Source organism: Oncorhynchus gorbuscha, linkage group LG16 (genome assembly GCF_021184085.1).
Source record: "Oncorhynchus gorbuscha isolate QuinsamMale2020 ecotype Even-year linkage group LG16, OgorEven_v1.0, whole genome shotgun sequence".
Classification (NCBI taxonomy): domain Eukaryota; kingdom Metazoa; phylum Chordata; class Actinopteri; order Salmoniformes; family Salmonidae; genus Oncorhynchus; species Oncorhynchus gorbuscha.
Genome location: NC_060188.1, coordinates 23,745,155 through 23,763,922, shown reverse-complemented (window position 1 = coordinate 23,763,922; position 18,768 = coordinate 23,745,155). Strand labels below are relative to the sequence as shown.

Here is an 18,768-nt window from a genome sequence, read left to right as displayed (position 1 = left end):
TTTATCCACGTTTATAAACACAGGGTTGCTACAGTTGCTGTTATTTGTGGTCATTAACATAATTTCTTATCAATTCTATGAGGGTGGACGGTGTGCATTTTTAATTTTACAGTTCAACGGGAGGGTCAGATGAAAATATGTGTAACCTTGGGGAGGGGGGTGCTTATTTTTATGACCCCTACCCAGTGAATTTAGAACTGACCTCTTCAAATTAATTTTCTTTTGTTGGAGAATACCATGTCCTGTGAGGGCTTGTCTTGTCTCATGTAGTTATCCATGTGTATTGTGACCGGTAGATTAGAGAGAGATTCCCCGGGATCCTCTTAGGGACACACATTACAGGGCAGCGTAACACCTGGAGGGAGTCATGCTAAGGTTGAATCCATGCCAGTCACTGGACTTACCTCTGCTATCCGGGTTAATGTCTCCGATAAGTAAAAGCATCTCTGGGATCCTCCAGTAGCATCAGTCCAGTCCTCATGGATCCTTCTTCTGGTCCTCTGGGGAAACACACAGATAATCAAAGGGTAAATCAAACAGCTCCTGTTTTGCTCTACACACAGGAAAACATATGGCAGAGTGTGTGAATGAATCTCTTAATAACTTTTGAGTGGTTTTAAAACATTTATGTCCAAACAAAGATAGAAATCCATGTAGAAATCCATATTTTAGTATCTAGCCAGCTCACACTGCTGTTTTGGTTCAGAACAGGGTCGTTGGTTTTTGTAGTGCTCATAAAGGAGTGGTTCCCAACTCCGGTCCTCCAGTACCCCCAACAAGTAGAATGAGGTGTGTTTGTCTGGGGCTTCAACAGAAATGTATACTGTTGGGTGTACTTCAGCACCGGTGTTACAACCCACTGTCATAAAGGATTGATTAGGGGAATTCATCTTAGGTGGGTGACCCTTATTACCTATAATGACCTATCATTGCCGGGGCTCTCTGCAATAGCAATTCATGAGCACGTCCAATAGCACAACCCTTTTTTTTAAAGGACTGATTTGATTCACTCTATAAACCTCAATTAACAGGAACAAGCTAATGGAATCCTGTATACCATATTCTGGCCATGCAATTTCCTGTGATCAGCAAACTGCTCGTACTAATTAAACAAAACTCAATTTGCTTTCCTCCCTCTAAATGGCTTCCCGTATAAACCCAATGACTCTTTTCCATACTCACTGCCCAGGGGGAACATGGTTGCTCTCTCTGTTCATATTACGGAAAGGCAAGACAATGATGAGAAACGGATACTTTGTAACCAGTATATGTCATTTGTTCGCCTAAATAGAATATGATGTATAGCCCTGCTGTTGCCTTTACTCATGTTGGTAGGATCTTGTTTATGAAGTCTCTACGCAACACTGCAGTAATGAAAAGTTCCTATATAGAGACACCTACATACATATTAACTCAAGCTTCAGATGAGTGCGCTATCAGTATTCAGATTAGTACTCTTGTTGAAATGAAATGATTCTCTAGTCCCCTCTCCTGTGATCCACTGTTTGCGTGACATGCAGTATCTTGGAAAAAACACAGACAGAAATGCAATGTTGAACAGTAGCTAATGGAAACCTGAAACACTGCTAGAATTTCAATAAATCCGAGGACGATAGATAACACCATTCAATTAGTTGGTAAGGATGCAATTTGCATTCTGTTGAAAGAGGTGATAGTTTGAGTGCCCCGAGGCTGCTGCCATATAACGCAGACGGGCCTATGACAAAAAACAACAACAACAAAAACGGCGGAAACAACAACAAAACGAAGAGTTTGGGGAGTCTTGGTCGCTATTCTTTTAATTACTCATCATAATGACTCCATTTAGCTGTTCAATTACCCATTTTATGGCATTGAACAGGCCTGGGAAGCCCTGTGTCCTTGGCAGGATTGATCCTGCCGCTGCCCCAGCTAGCTGCCCCAGCTAGCTACCTCAGCTAGCTGCCCCAGCTAGCCTACACGGCAGAACTGAAAACCCTTCCCTCGACTCAGACCCCTGGGAGAATACAAGGGTCTCTCAAATATTAACATGAAAAACATCACGTCTACATTGGTTTTCACTGTTATTAAACACAACCGTAACTCAATACATAATTTTCCAGTGGAATAAAATGTAAACAGAGAAAAAATGATAAACGGACGAGAAGCATAAAAACCCCAGGGGGATTTCAAATGTAAGTAAATGTTGTTTCCTGCACAAATTTGTAAAAAAATCAATGAAGTATCTCAACGAAGGAAACAGAATAACAAGTAAACAGGAATCACATCACATCTCCTATTAGAGCAGAATCATCCCCTCCCCCCATGTTATCTCAGAGGCTGATGTACTGTCTGAGTAGAGAAGCGCATGTAGTTTTGACAGGATTCTGACCTATTTGTGATGTAAGTGTTTCTGAGGTGGGGCGGGAGGTGGGGGGTGGGGGGTGGGCCGCGGGCCGCAGTGGGGAGCAGGAGCCCAGGAGGAGGTGCAGGCCCCATATGGCCTTGGGGAGAGAGCAGGAGTTTATAGCACATCACCGGCACACTGACCCTGAGCACTGGAAGGTTGGGCATCAACTCAGTCTGATCTGACTGACTTACTCTGCTCAGCTGCTGACAAGTGCAGAGGGGCACACAGGGGTATGTGGACCAAAATAGCCCTGCTGTGGTCCACTTCAGTTTGAAGCAATTGCTCACAAATCACTGGCATGCACTTTCCTCCAAGATAGCGTTCCAAAAAATAAGCTTTGTTGCACCGGAAATGCATTCCCTTTGTGTCTGAAATAATATACTAATGTATTCATTATTGAGGACACCCTGGATACCCTGTTTCAATTTGTGATAATGATAGCAATATTACAGGACATTGCTACACGCGATTAGTGAAGTCCTTAGGTATTACTGTCTCAAGTTAATGATGTTCCCCATGAGTATGGGGTTGAATTTCCTAGACCGTTAATAAATTATTGCTATGACGTTACTGCACGTAGAACATTCTGTCTGCCAAGATACACAGATTGCATTATAATCTGTTCAATGTCAAATATCACACAAATTATAAAGGGAACCACAGGAAGTAACGGTAATGTCATGGCATTGGTTATCCGTGGTACTGGAATTAAGTTAAGGCCCGGGATTCAAGACACACAGATTACACGCATCACATCGATTTTATATCTCGGATGGAATGTCAACAATATGCATTCCCAATACATTGTTTTGTCTTGCTCGGTTGTTCTTGTACTGGATTCACTGTGGAAGATGTGTAGTAGAGAGATGTTGCCAGTTAGTTGTGAGATAACCATCTGTCCATTCCACTCCCTCGGTCTGTCGACAAATAAATGCAATTAATTTTGTACTAAAGAAGAGCATGACAAGGCTGAACAATAGAAAATAAAACTGGGGCTGTTAATGTGGAAATCCAACATTTCCCAATTACACATTTAGTTGTCTATTCCCCTCTATGTTTAATACTTCAAAGCAGTGCATCACAAAATAGTGATGGTAATTACATTGTTAACTTAGTATTGCATTGCAACCCTTCTCTGAGGGACCTCAAGGTGCTTGGTTCCGGCTGAGACTTTAACGACTGTACAAAGAAAACAACAAGAGACGGGATGAGAGATTTCAGGATGGAATGGGTGGATTCATCTGAAAACAAAAAGGGCACTGGAATTCCCCAAGAATTCAATGAATAATAAAAGAAACCCAATTCATTCAAAGATCATTTTGAACAGAAAGAAAATATGGGTTAGTATGTGTATGTTTGCTCTGAAAATATCCTATATTTAATCATGTGTGATATGTGTGATCTGCAGAAAATACAAATACAAAAATGAGATAAAAACTATAATCTTCCAGGTATGAAAAAATGCCATAGGCTCACAAAAGCTTTGTAGAAGAAGAAAGTGAATTGCTAAGTGCTTTGGCTTTTTGTACAAGAGCATAATTCCAATGGAATATTCCCAAAAGGCGGAGTTGGAGACAGATGCAGCACTACACAGCACAGTAACATACAGTGAAACCATAAGAATGATGTAAGGTTTTACTGCATTTTTAGGACCTAGTCACATCAGCATTTCGCTGCACCTGTTATAGCACCTGCTAAACTGTGTACGCGACCAATAAACTTTGATTTGATTTGAGGTGTCTTAAAAGAAAGACGGCCATAAGAGAGGGCTGAGAGCTTTGCCTCTAGGGGCTGGCCGTCTTGGAGGTCATTTTAAGAGGAGAAGTATGCAGTAGTGCATTCATGAGTATCCCTATAATTCTTCTATGTGATGGGCTGAGATGCACACACTGGGATTATGCTTAGACAATCATCGCGGGGACACCCTAAGACAAAGAACAGCCTCCACATGACGGAAAGAGAAACCCCGTTTACACCTGATTCTATGAGTCCTTTGTCCTGATCTTGTGGATATTGTGATTGTGCACACCTTTTTTAAAAACAGGTGTAGATGATTAAAAGACGCATTGGGATCTGATTGTGATCAGATGATCTCGATGACTCATTGCGAGCTCACAGAACAGGGCACCGGGCAGCCGAGCGGAAATGGAGGAAAACTCGCCTCCCTGCGGACCTGGCATCCTTTCACTCCCTCCTCTCTACATTTTCCTCCTCTGTCTCTGCTGCTAAAGCCACTTTCTACCACGCTAAATTCCAAGCATCTGCCTCTAACCCTAGGAAGCTCTTTGCCACCTTCTCCTCCCTCCTGAATCCTCCGCACCCCCCCTCCTCCCTCTCTGCAGATGACTTCGTCAACCATTTTGAAAAGAAGGTCGACGACATCCGATCCTCGTTTGCTAAGTCAAACGACACCGCTGGTTCTGCTCACACTGCCCTACCCTGTGCTCTGACCTCTTTCTCCCCTCTCTCTCCAGATGAAATCTCGCGTCTTTGACGGCCGGCCGCCCAACAACCTGCCCGCTTGACCCTATCCCCTCCTCTCTTCTCCAGACCATTTCCGGAGACCTTCTCCCTTACCTCACCTCGCTCATCAACTCATCCCTGACCGTTGGCTACGTCCCTTCCGTCTTCAAGAGAGCGAGAGTTGCACCCCTTCTGAAAAAACCTACACTCGATCCCTCCGATGTCAACAATTACAGACCAGTATCCCTTCTTTCTTTTCTCTCCAAAACTCTTGAACGTGCCGTCCTTGGCCAGCTCTCCCGCTATCTCTCTCTGAATGACCTTCTTGATCCAAATCAGTCAGGTTTCAAGACTAGTCATTCAACTGAGACTGCTCTCCTCTGTATCACGGAGGCGCTCCGCACTGCTAAAGCTAACTCTCTCTCCTCTGCTCTCATCCTTCTAGATCTATCGGCTGCCTTCGATACTGTGAACCATCAGATCCTCCTCTCCACCCTCTCCGAGTTGGGCATCTCCGGCGCGGCCCACGCTTGGATTGCGTCCTACCTGACAGGTCGCTCCTACCAGGTGGCGTGGCGAGAATCTGTCTCCTCACCACGCGCTCTCACCACTGGTGTCCCCCAGGGCTCTGTTCTTGGCCCTCTCCTATTCTCGCTATACACCAAGTCACTTGGCTCTGTCATAACCTCACATGGTCTCTCTTATCATTGCTATGCAGACGACACACAATTAATCTTCTCCTTTCCCCCTTCTGATGACCAGGTGGCGAATCGCATCTCTGCATGTCTGGCAGACATATCAGTGTGGATGACGGATCACCACCTCAAGCTGAACCTCGGCAAGACGGAGCTGCTCTTCCTCCCGGGGAAGGACTGCCCGTTCCATGATCTCGCCATCACGGTTGACAACTCCATTGTGTCCTCCTCCCAGAGCGCCAAGAACCTTGGCGTGATCCTGGACAACACCCTGTCGTTCTCAACTAACATCAAGGCGGTGGCCCGTTCCTGTAGGTTCATGCTCTACAACATCCGCAGAGTACGACCCTGCCTCACACAGGAAGCGGCACAGGTCCTAATCCAGGCACTTGTCATCTCCCGTCTGGATTACTGCAACTCGCTGTTGGCTGGGCTCCCTGCCTGTGCCATTAAACCCCTTCAACTCATCCAGAACGCCGCAGCCCGTCTGGTGTTCAACCTTCCCAAGTTCTCTCACGTCACCCCGCTCCTCCGTTCTCTCCACTGGCTTCCAGTTGAAGCTCGCATCCGCTACAAGACCATGGTGCTTGCCTACGGAGCTGTGAGGGGAACGGCACCTCAGTACCTCCAGGCTCTGATCAGGCCCTACACCCAAACAAGGGCACTGCGTTCATCCACCTCTGGCCTGCTCGCCTCCCTACCACTGAGGAAGTACAGCTCCCGCTCAGCCCAGTCAAAACTGTTCGCTGCCCTGGCCCCCCAATGGTGGAACAAACTCCCTCACGACGCCAGGACAGCGGAGTCAATCACCACCTTCCGGAGACACCTGAAACCCCACCTCTTTAAGGAATACCTAGGATAGGTTAAGTAATCCCTCTCACCCCACCCCCCCTAAGTTTTAGATGCTCTATTGTTAAGTGACTGTCCCACTGGATGTCATAAGGTGAATGCACCAATTTGTAAGTCGCTCTGGATAAGAGCGTCTGCTAACTGACTTAAATGTAAATGTAAATGTAAAGATCTTCCTGACTACCTCCGGAGGGATCCATTGTATCTGGATATCAATCAAGTGTAAACAGATCTGGATAGTCAAACCATTTAAATCATCATTATACTGGTTTCTAAAATTGGAATATTTAGACCACAGAATTAATAATCAGTTGGATTGAAAAGGGACTATATCTGTGGTGGTGCAATGCAACCAACCTTTCTAAATGCAGTGCAACCAAGCTAATTTAAAAACGATGGATTCAGGCGGTTAAGTTAAGTTTAGGGGGAAAAGACGGGTTCCAGGAAGACCATATGGATCGTTTTCCCAGGAAACTATTTTTTTTCTCGTATTTGTTGATTTCTCACTTTGTTGGGCTATGCACAAGATCCAGTAGGAAAACAGACCCTGTTTTTTGTAAACTTGATTTCACATCTGAGTGAGTCAGTCTCTCCGTTAGTTAGACCTGGAGGCATGGAGGCGAGGAGCCACACTGTTAGTTCTCCATAGGGAGACTGAGAGACTGGACTTTTCTGATGGACCCGCAAACAGTAAGCCACTCGGAAAAGAAAACACACCGGAATCCTTGAAATGAACATGCCAAAAATAGATTATACAGTATTATTGTCTACCCTCGGGCAACGTAAATATTCTCTGGCCCTTCCAAACACATTTCAAACAAAATTGGTTTCCAGATACCTTTACTACAAGTTTACTGGTTCAATATTGAAGGTATATGGCATTATTGTACACGCATGTGTACTTGGAATGTTAAGACGAGTTGTTATACTGAAAGAAGTGTGAGACCAACACAACACGTGTGAGATACATTTCTTTAGTCCATGGGGAGCTGGAATCTTCAAGCGATCTCATTGAACCAACCACCAAAATGCTAGTAAGCTAAGAAACGAATCATAACAACATGCTTATTAACGCCTGGCCTTAGTTAAAGGAAGGACCTCAGGACACAAGGGAGAAGCACTGTTTTTTATTTGATATTTTTGCCCCAAAATTTTGTCAGCTTGACTAACTCATTTTTCAGCTTAATGCTCATGACTGTCAGGACCCGGTTACAAACCCAGGTCTCCGGAGTGAGAAACAGTTACTTAACCAACTGAGCCACGAATAGTCGGCAGAACCCAGAAGATGAGGCAGACACAGCAGTACTTGAGACGGTGTATCTAATGAAGTAAAAAGTGAAGTTCTTCAGGAAAACATGTAACTCTACAACCTCAAAAGGAATCCTACAAGAACAAAGGTAATCCTCCAAGACAAAAAAGGTAAATCCACAAGATGGAAGGTAAAGCACAAAAAGCCTCAAAAGATACTCAAAAAAACAAACAAACAAGAACAAAAAACAGAATTCCACAAGAGAGTCCACCGGGATCAACAAGAGTTCTCAGAGTACTAGGGCTGGGTGCTAACATACAAACACAGAGCAAAGAACAGAGGAAAACAAAGGGTTTAAATGCAATCAGGGGAAACGAGGCACAGGTGCAAATAATAATGGGGATCAAGGGAAAACAAAAGGTCAAAAGGCACAATGGGGGCATCTAGTGACCAAAAACCGGAACAACCCTGGCCAAATCCTGACAATGACCAGCTGTAATAGTGAGGTTGACTGACTACTCTAGAAAGGGTTGCATGAATTGATAGCAGCAGCGAACGTTGGCATCATGCACACTTTGTCTTAATTGGACTCTGGAGGTTAAGTGGTGCATTTGTGTAATGTGTACTGTACTGTAACGCCTACATGTTTGCTAATGTTAACCCTCTGACAAGCGCTACAATTACAAGAATGAGACTCTTCAAGTACAATGTCTTACAATAACATCCCATCATCACTTGATGGCTTTCGCCTTTTACGACCTGTCAGTTGAAATGCTAACGTTCATATAACATTCATGAGCCATCTAACAATGTCACCACGTCATGAATACATCAAGATGACATTGTCATGACTGTATGGACCCCCCCCCCCCACTGTCCTATTAGAAGCTTGTCAAATATGATGTCTGCTCACTGTTCCATTATGGAGAGTTAATGCCTCCACCTGTCCATGTTACAAATGTCGCGCTCAGTGTTATAACACCTAAAAGCTGTACACTTGACTCTTGCCCTGTAAAAGAGGACTATGCAGATCTGTGCAAGGCTGGATTTCCACATCTTTTGTTACATCAACTTTCAAATGGAGTATAGAGGGACTGGTGGTTGTGAACATGGCTGTTCGGCTCTAACATAAAAAAGGACTGAATGGGACACTGAGGAATGCTAGCGGAAGCTATTAAATGACATGCACTCAGGGGGTTTCTTTGTACTTCGCCGGGGGAATTATTCATTTAGTAGCTGATCTTTGCCTCTTTGGGAAGGCTTTGTGTCAAATAGTAATGTGCTCCTGCACATGCCCTCATACACACAGATGTGACAAAGATATTCATGTACTCCCTTGCCTGTTTTTGCTCTCAAGAGTCATTCACCAAGAGCATCTTCATTGAGATTTCTAAAAAGGCCATAATGACTTTTATACTTAATCAAAGCAGGATCTCTGAAGTGACACAGGCAATAATGTGTTATTATACTGGATATGTAGGGTGGAAAGATTAGCATGACAGTATAACAGGCTCACTGCATGTGTTTTTTACTCTGGGGCTATTATTGCTTTGCGCAGCTCTTCTCCGGGGCCTCAAAAGCTACGGAGAGTTGCATGGAAATCCAGTGTATGATGGCAATCTAGGATTGCTTCTGAGGCACAAAAAGGAAAGTGTGGGAACCCTTAAGACACTAATGGATAGAGGTTATTTTCAGTAATAGAAAGGATTCTTGTGTGCTTTTGAAAGCACAACATTGTGTGCTTTCAATACAACAAAGACGAAGCTACACGAAGACACTAAGTGACTGATGGATAGGGTATTGTTCAAACATGAACGGCACGCTATAAGGTAACACTTTATTTGGATAGATCAGTAACATTTCAGCTAACTATCTACGAACCCTGACCCCAGTTCTAACAATAATCTTGACCCTTATCCTAACCATCAACGTAACCCTTACCCCAACACTAACCTTAATCCGTATCCTAACCCTGATTCTAACCCTAAACGTAAACGTAACCCCAACACTAACCTTAATCCGTATCCTAACCCTGATTCTAACCCTAACCCTAAACGTAAACGTAACCCCAACACTAACCTTAATCCGTATCCTAACCCTGATTCTAACCCTAACCCTAAACGTAAACGTAACCCCAACACTAACCTTAATCCGTATCCTAACCCTGATTCTAAACCTAACCCTAAACGTAAATGTAACCCCAACACTAACCTTAATCCGTATCCTAACCCTGATTCTAACCCTAAACGTAAACGTAACCCCAACACTAACCTTAATCCGTATCCTAACCCTGATTCTAAACCTAACCCTAAACGTAAACGTAACCCCAACACTAACTTTAATCCGTATCCTAACCCTGATTCTAACCCTAAACGTAAACGTAAACGTAACCCCAACACTAACCTTTATCCGTATCCTAACCCTGATTCTAAACCTAACCCTAAACGTAAACGTAACCCCAACACTAACCTTAATCCGTATCCTAACCCTGATTCTAAACCTAACCCTAAACGTAAACGTAACCCCAACACTACCCTTAATCCGTATCCTAACCCTGATTCTAACCCTAAACGTATCCTAACCCCGTGATTCTAAACCTAACCCTAAACGTAAACGTAACCCCAACACTAACTTTAATCCGTATCCTAACCCTGATTCTAAACCTAACCCTAAACGTAAACGTAACCCCAACACTACCCTTAATCCGTATCCTAACCCTGATTCTAACCCTAAACGTAAACGTAACCCCAACACTAACCTTAATCCGTATCCTACCCCTGATTCTAAACCCAACCCTAAACGTAAACGTAACCCCAACACTAACCTTAATCCGTATCCTAACCCTGATTCTAAACCTAACCCTAAACGTAACCTTAATATGCAGTTGCTTATCAACAGATATTTTGTTCATAGTATCGTTTGTTATCAGTGTGACCCGCTATAATTAACAGAAGAGATCAGTGATGAAATGCACTTTAGAATAGTTGTCATTAAATCTCTTAAACCATCTGTAAACCTCTGAAACACTAAAGGTCACTATGCTGACACAAACAACTGACCTCCTCGTGTGAAGTCCTTTTCAAGTCGGGTTGAAATAATTATTAGATAATCCATTGAAACTAGAACACAACATGGTGAAACGAGTAGCCTGCTCACTGGTGCCTGATGCATTTCTCCTCACAGTATAGCAGCCTGAAGAACATCTATTTTTAACCAGCTCTTGGTATTCAGTTATTAATGAAACATATCAAGTCACACATCATATTTATGTGTCTGTTTCCATGTGGAAGATTTCATTTCCTTTGGAGTACTGTAGCGGGCAAATCAGGAAACGCAAAACAAAAGTGAGGCTAATTAACAGTCCTCGCGGGGTACACTTTCGCTGAGGGATCCAGCTAAGCCTGCTACCTGGATCACAACCAAGAACGCCGATAACCGACACTTCTCACTGAAATGTACATTCAAGTAAATGTAATAAGGAAGTCATGTGGGAACAAATCAAAACCGTAAGGGGTAGATCATCTCCTGATATGGCCCAAGCTTGAAATTAGAATGAGAAGGCCTGCAGTGCCGCCTGGTCTCTCAACAACTCTCCCTGCCAGAAAAAGATGGCGATAACTATTGTCATCAGTGCCATTAGTGGGTTTGGACTCAGTGGAATGCTGGGGACATTGAGCAGGATCATTGGAGCACTGCAGAGCATCACAGTGCTGAGTCATAAAGTTCCTCTCTCTCTCTCTGTCTGAGAAGAATATTAATCAGAGTAAGGTGGACATATTCAAAATGTACTATTCTTTGACTTGGAGAACAACTAGCTAATCCAAAATGAACTTCTGGTGACATTGGCCTGCAGATGTATTGTGTCAGACTGCACAACGCCACAGAATAATGAGCTACAGCACCATGGAAACAAATATCGACTCATTTACACGCATAATAAATGCCTCCCTTATGTGTGGAATTAAGTTATGCATGTAGATCTGAATGAAGGATGTGGCCTGTAAAGGGTAAACAGGAATGATTTTCCATGAGGATATTGTATAGTGAGTCCCCCATTAAGGCCAGTTGCACACTAATTGATGGAAGCAGAGCACTGTGAGGTGTAAGTCCTCTGTGCTGTGCTGTAAGTCCTCTGCACTCTGTGCTGCATGTTGATGTCTTTCACATTTTCAGCAAGCTTGAGGCATGACGCTGGAACAAATAACAATGTCCTCTCCAAATGCATAAACAAAACAATTGCAGATTGCAAATGACTTGAAGAGTGTTAACTAGTGGTGTGCCTGTGGCTTGACTGAATTCTATTGTGGTGAACGATGCGAGAGGCTTGTATCATTCCTTGTGGACAATCCACAATGAAGAAATGACCCAGGCTGTCTTTCCCCTACTTCACCTAACTCCTTTAAATTATTGAGTTGAAGGTAAGGACGTGCAATGTTGAGGGTGGCTGACTGTTGGGCTGCACCAATCATTAGGGTTGTGTTGAACTAGCCCAATGCACACGTACAGTACACTCTACAGGAGGGACGGTAGCGGGCCAGGCGTTCTACTCCTGCTTAACAAGCTTCTGTTACGAGACACCATCTCCTAGCTGCTTTACGGAACGGAGAGAAGTGCCCTGTACTTTAAACACATCCTTGTCCAATGCTCCAAAGTAATCAGTGAAAGTGAACAGTCATCAAGCCATCCGGCCATGCCCTTCCACACTGTTAATGTATGCCCATTCAAATATTCAACATTGATAAAACTAAAAGTGGTTCCTGATTCCGTTATGAGCATGTTATCATTCAGAGCACACTGGGCTTCTGCTGCAATGTGGCCCACTGAAGCCTCTGGAAATCACTCACCACCACGACATCCTACTTGCCAGGTTAGGGCACTTTGTTCTGGCTGCAGTATGAGCTCAATAAATCACCACACACGATCTTTCACAAGAGCTGGGTGGCCCTTCTGAATATAGACACCAATGTCAATAGCCTTGCACATATTGCAGGACCAATTCTTGACAATATTTTAGCCTTGAGAGCATTCGTTTTTGCAGAAAATCACACACTAGGTTCTCTAAAACGATGAGCCTCTTGGATTCCCTAAGTGATCAAACACAAATGGATTCTTAAATCAAGAAATGGACAAATTGTAATAAAATTGTCCCGCTGGTGATTTTTTTCAGTTTACTTCTAGAGTGCTCAATGGTGGAAAGATTCAGTAGCTAAGTGTTTGCACTCTAAGCATTACACAACGTCTTCATATTGATGACTGTTGCCACACTTGATTCATTAAAGGGCTTGAGAGAGCTTGTAATGTGCCTTTGGGTCTGATAAAGCCACAGTGTTGATGACGTCTGCTGTAGCTTAGAATCCAGAGCAACTCAGTGCAACAGCATGTTCCATACACAGCTGTGATCTAGCATTCTATAGCTCACACTATACAGGTTTGATACAATAATTAGAAAATATCAAGACTGTATTTTCTAAGATTTCTGGACCTCTTAAAACGGTCGCTTGACATGTTAACCGTCTGTAATAACCCTAGTCTATTTAATTATGCGTTGGTACAAGGGGTAGATGCCATTCAACTATTAAGATGCAGAAATTTGTTTTCTTAAATTTAATTGAATGACAATTATGCCAAATTAAAGTAAATTGCACATTCTCAGCTATTTTAGAGGACACAAAACAAAATGGGACATGAAACAATCTTCATATATCTTTTGGGTCAATGTCATGTATCTAGAATGATTCTGAAGCATGATGGAACTTGCACAGAAGTGCTTACAAAGGAAAACATTATGCATTCAATTATTAGTTTCAAATAATAATATTGGCTCGCTCAAAGTGTTCTCTTTCTAGGAGGCAAAGCTTGAGCCCAACGATGCAATCTTGATTTTTTAATATATTTTTTAACACTGCTGCAAGACACTCCACAGGTGACTTGTGACTCGGCAAATTCACGCAATTCGTTGTTTGCTTGTTGTTGCCTCACCTCCCTGCCCCCCTGCCTGCTCCAGGGCTCTGTGTTGTATTGTGTTCGTGTGCCTGAAGCGTGAGGACTTCATTAGAGAGACATTCTGAGAGCCTGCTGAGGCTTAGCCCAGACTGGGACTCCTGCCATGTCAATCAAACAGCAGCACAAGAGGACAGAGACGTTTACAATATCAAAGCAAAGGAACACCAGTCAATGTCCCCAAAATAGATTGCTGAGCTCACCTTTCAACAGTGCAACATGTATTGCACCTGGAGCGCAGACAAGGAGTAACTACAGATTGGAATAACTGGCAAAAACATGTCCACAAGTTGTAATCTGTACCAGCATCGCCAGCATCCTTCATTTTCAGTGGACTGCTGTTTGTTATCCCGCAGCAACAGGAAGGTTTCGACTAATTACCAAGGACAAGTAAACGATTACAATTTACAAGAGTTGAAGCTAAATCCTCAAGCCCAAATGCTTTGTTTCCCATGCACCACTATCATTACTGTAGCTGCCTCTGGTGTAGAGTATAGTAGTGTTACTCCCTCTGGTGTAGAGTACAGTAGTGTTACTGCCTCTGGTGTAGAGTACAGTAGTGTAATTGCCTCTGGTGTAAAGTACAGTAGTGTTACTGCCTCTGGTGTAGAGTACAGTAGTGTTACTGCCTCTAATGTAGAGTACAGTAGTGTTACTGCCTCTGGTGTGCAGTACAGTAGTGTAATTACCTCTGGTGTAGAGTACAGTAGGGTTACTGCCTCTGGTGTAGAGTACAGTAGTGTTATTGCCTCTAATGTAGAGTACAGTAGTGTTACTGCCTCTGGTGTGCAGTACAGTAGTGTAATTGCCTCTGGTGTAGAGCACAGTAGTGTTACTGCCTCTGGTGTAAAGTACAGTAGTGTTACTGCCTCTGGTGTAGAGTGCAGTAGTGTTATTGCCTCTAATGTAGAGTATAGTAGTGTTACTGCCTCTGGTGTAGAGTACAGTAGTGTTATTGCCTCTGGTGTAGAGTACAGTAGTGTTACTGCCTCTGGTGTAAAGTACAGTAGTGTTACTGCCTCTGGTGTAAAGTACAGTAGTGTTACTGCCTCTGGTGTAGAGTACAGTAGTGTTACTGCCTCTGGTGTAGAGTACAGTAGTGTTACTGCCTCTGGTGTAGAGTACAGTAGTGTTATTGCCTCTGGTGTAGAGCACAGTAGTGTTACTGCCTCTGGTGTAAAGTACAGTAGTGTTACTGCCTCTGGTGTAGAGTGCAGTAGTGTTATTGCCTCTAATGTAGAGTATAGTAGTGTTACTGCCTCTGGTGTACAGTACAGTAGTGTTATTGCCTCTGGTGTAAAGTACAGTAGTGTTACTGCCTCTGGTGTAGAGTATAGTAGTGTTACTGCCTCTGGTGTGCAGTACAGTAGTGTAATTGCCTCTGGTGTAGAGTACAGTAGGGTTACTGCCTCTGGTGTAGAGTACAGAAGGGTTACTCCCTCTGGTGTAGAGTACAGTAGTGTTATTGCCTCTGGTGTAGAGTACAGTAGTGTTACTGCCTCTGGTGTAGAGTACAGTAGTGTTATTGCCTCTGGTGTAGAGTACAGTAGTGTTACTGCCTCTGGTGTAGAGTACAGTAGTGTTATTGCCTCTGGTGTAAAGTACAGTAGTGTTACTGCCTCTGGTGTAAAGTACAGTAGTGTTACTGCCTCTGGTGTAGAGTACAGTAGTGTTACTGCCTCTGGTGTAGTGTTACTGCCTCTGGTGTGCAGTACAGTAGTGTAATTGCCTCTGGTGTAAAGTGCAGTACTGTTACTGCCTCTGCTGTACAGTACAGTAGTGTTACTGCCTCTGGTGTAAAGTACAGTAGTGTTACTACCTCTGGTGTACAGTACAGTAGTGTTATTGCCTCTGGTGTAAAGTACAGTAGTGTAATTGCCTCTGGTGTAAAGTACAGTAGGGTTACTGCTTCTGGTGTAGAGTACAGTAGTGTTACTGCCTCTGGTGTACAGTACAGTAGTGTTACTGCCTCTAATGTAGAGTACAGTAGTGTTACTGCCTCTGGTGTAAAGTACAGTAGTGTTATTGCCTCTGGTGTAGAGTACAGTAGTGTTACTGCCTCTGGTGTAGAGTACAGTAGTGTTACTGCCTCTGGTGTAGAGTACAGTAGTGTTACTGCCTCTGGTGTAGAGTACAGTAGGTTACTGCCTCTGGTGTAGAGTACAGTAGTGTTACTGCCTCTGGTGTAGAGTACAGTAGTGTTACTGCCTCTGGTGTAGAGTACAGTAGTGTTACTGCCTCTGGTGTAGAGTACAGTAGTGTTACTGCCTCTGGTGTAAAGTACAGTAGTGTTACTGCCTCTGGTGTAGAGTACAGTAGTGTTACTGCCTCTGCTGTAGAGTACAGTAGTGTTACTGCCTCTGGTGTAGAGTACAGTAGTGTTATTGCCTCTGGTGTAGAGTACAGTAGTGTTACTGCCTCTGGTGTAGAGTACAGTAGTGTTACTGCCTCTGGTGTAGAGTACAGTAGTGTTACTGCCTCTGGTGTAGAGTACAGTAGTGTTACTGCCTCTGGTGTAGAGTACAGTAGTGTTACTGCCTCTGGTGTAGAGTATAGTAGTGTTACTGCCTCTGGTGTAGAGTACAGTAGTGTTACTGCCTCTGGTGTAGAGTACAGTAGGGTTACTGCCTCTGGTGTGCAGTACAGTAGTGTAATTGCCTCTGGTGTAGAGTACAGTAGTGTTACTGCCTCTGGTGTAGAGTACAGTAGTGTTACTGCCTCTGGTGTAGAGTACAGTAGTGTTACTGCCTCTGGTGTAGAGTACAGTAGTGTTACTGCCTCTGGTGTAGAGTACAGTAGTGTTACTGCCTCTGGTGTAAAGTACAGTAGTGTTACTGCCTCTGGTGTAGAGTACAGTAGTGTTACTGCCTCTAATGTAGAGTACAGTAGTGTTACTGCCTCTGGTGTGCAGTACAGTAGTGTAATTACCTCTGGTGTAGAGTACAGTAGGGTTACTGCCTCTGGTGTAGAGTACAGTAGTGTTATTGCCTCTAATGTAGAGTACAGTAGTGTTACTGCCTCTGGTGTGCAGTACAGTAGTGTAATTGCCTCTGGTGTAAAGTGCAGTACTGTTACTGCCTCTGGTGTACAGTACAGTAGTGTTACTGCCTCTGGTGTAAAGTACAGTAGTGTTACTACCTCTGGTGTACAGTACAGTAGTGTTATTGCCTCTGGTGTAAAGTACAGTAGTGTTACTGCCTCTGGTGTACAGTACAGTAGTGTTACTGCCTCTAATGTAGAGTACAGTAGTGTTATTGCCTCTGGTGTAAAGTACAGTAGTGTTACTGCCTCTGGTGTAGAGTACAGTAGTGTTACTGCCTCTGGTGTAGAGTACAGTAGTGTTACTGCCTCTGGTGTAGAGTACAGTAGTGTTACTGCCTCTGGTGTAGAGTACAGTAGTGTTACTGCCTCTGGTGTAGAGTACAGTAGGGTTACTGCTTCTGGTGTAGAGTACAGTAGTGTTACTGCCTCTGGTGTAGAGTACAGTAGTGTTACTGCCTCTGCTGTAGAGTACAGTAGTGTTACTGCCTCTGGTGTAGAGTACAGTAGGGTTACTGCTTCTGGTGTAGAGTACAGTAGTGTTACTGCCTCTGGTGTAGAGTACAGTAGTGTTACTGCCTCTGGTGTAGAGTACAGTAGTGTTACTGCCTCTGGTGTAGAGTACAGTAGTGTTACTGCCTCTGGTGTAGAGTACAGTAGTGTTACTGCCTCTAATGTAGAGTACAGTAGTGTTACTGCCTCTGGTGTGCAGTACAGTAGTGTAATTACCTCTGGTGTAGAGTACAGTAGGTTACTGCCTCTGGTGTAGAGTACAGTAGTGTTATTGCCTCTGGTGTAGAGTACAGTAGTGTTACTGCCTCTGGTGTAGCAGTACAGTAGTGTTATTGCCTCTGGTGTAAAGTACAGTAGTGTTACTGCCTCTGGTGTACAGTAGTACAGTAGTGTTACTGCCTCTGGTGTAGAGTACAGTAGTGTTATTGCCTCTGGTGTAAAGTACAGTAGTGTAATTGCCTCTGGTGTAAAGTACAGTAGGGTTACTGCTTCTGGTGTAGAGTACAGTAGTGTTACTGCCTCTGGTGTACAGTACAGTAGTGTTACTGCCTCTAATGTAGAGTACAGTAGTGTTACTGCCTCTGGTGTAAAGTACAGTAGTGTTATTGCCTCTGGTGTAGAGTACAGTAGTGTTATTGCCTCTAATGTAGAGTACAGTAGTGTTACTGCCTCTGGTGTAGAGTACAGTAGTGTTACTGCCTCTGGTGTAGAGTACAGTAGTGTTACTGCCTCTGGTGTAGAGTACAGTAGTGTTACTGCCTCTGGTGTAGAGTACAGTAGGGTTACTGCTTCTGGTGTAGAGTACAGTAGTGTTACTGCCTCTGGTGTAGAGTACAGTAGTGTTACTGCCTCTGCTGTAGAGTACAGTAGTGTTACTGCCTCTGGTGTAGAGTACAGTAGGGTTACTGCCTCTTGTACTGAGTACAGTAGTGTTACTGCCTCTGGTGTAGAGTACAGTAGTGTTACTGCCTCTGGTGTAGAGTACAGTAGTGTTACTGCCTCTGGTGTAGAGTACAGTAGTGTTACTGCCTCTGGTGTAGAGTACAGTAGTGTTACTGCCTCTGGTGTAGAGTACAGTAGTGTTACTGCCTCTGGTGTAGAGTACAGTAGTGTTACTGCCTCTGGTGTAGAGTACAGTTGTTACTGCCTCTGGTGTAGAGTATAGTAGTGTTACTGCCTCTGGTGTAGAGTACAGTAGTGTTACTGCCTCTGGTGTAGAGTACAGTAGGGTTACTGCCTCTGGTGTGCAGTACAGTAGTGTAATTGCCTCTGGTGTAGAGTACAGTAGTGTTACTGCCTCTGGTGTAGAGTACAGTAGTGTTACTGCCTCTGGTGTAGAGTACAGTAGTGTTACTGCCTCTGGTGTAGAGTACAGTAGTGTTACTGCCTCTGGTGTAGAGTACAGTAGTGTTACTGCCTCTGGTGTAAAGTACAGTAGTGTTACTGCCTCTGGTGTAGAGTACAGTAGTGTTACTGCCTCTAATGTAGAGTACAGTAGTGTTACTGCCTCTGGTGTGCAGTACAGTAGTGTAACTGCCTCTGGTGTAGAGTACAGTAGGGTTACTGCCTCT

The 18,768-nt window shown here is 43.9% G+C and overlaps 1 protein-coding gene across 1 annotated transcript in view; it reads right to left on the bottom strand.

Moving 5' to 3' along the window:
* Positions 1 to 18,768, bottom strand: part of LOC124000385 (protein ELFN1-like) — a 100,990-nt gene that overhangs the window by 35,732 nt on the left and 46,490 nt on the right. Inside the window, exon 2 of the mRNA XM_046306705.1 lies at positions 405 to 500. The gene's annotated coding sequence lies outside the window, so the exon portion shown is untranslated. The remainder of the gene's footprint in view (positions 1 to 404; positions 501 to 18,768) is intronic.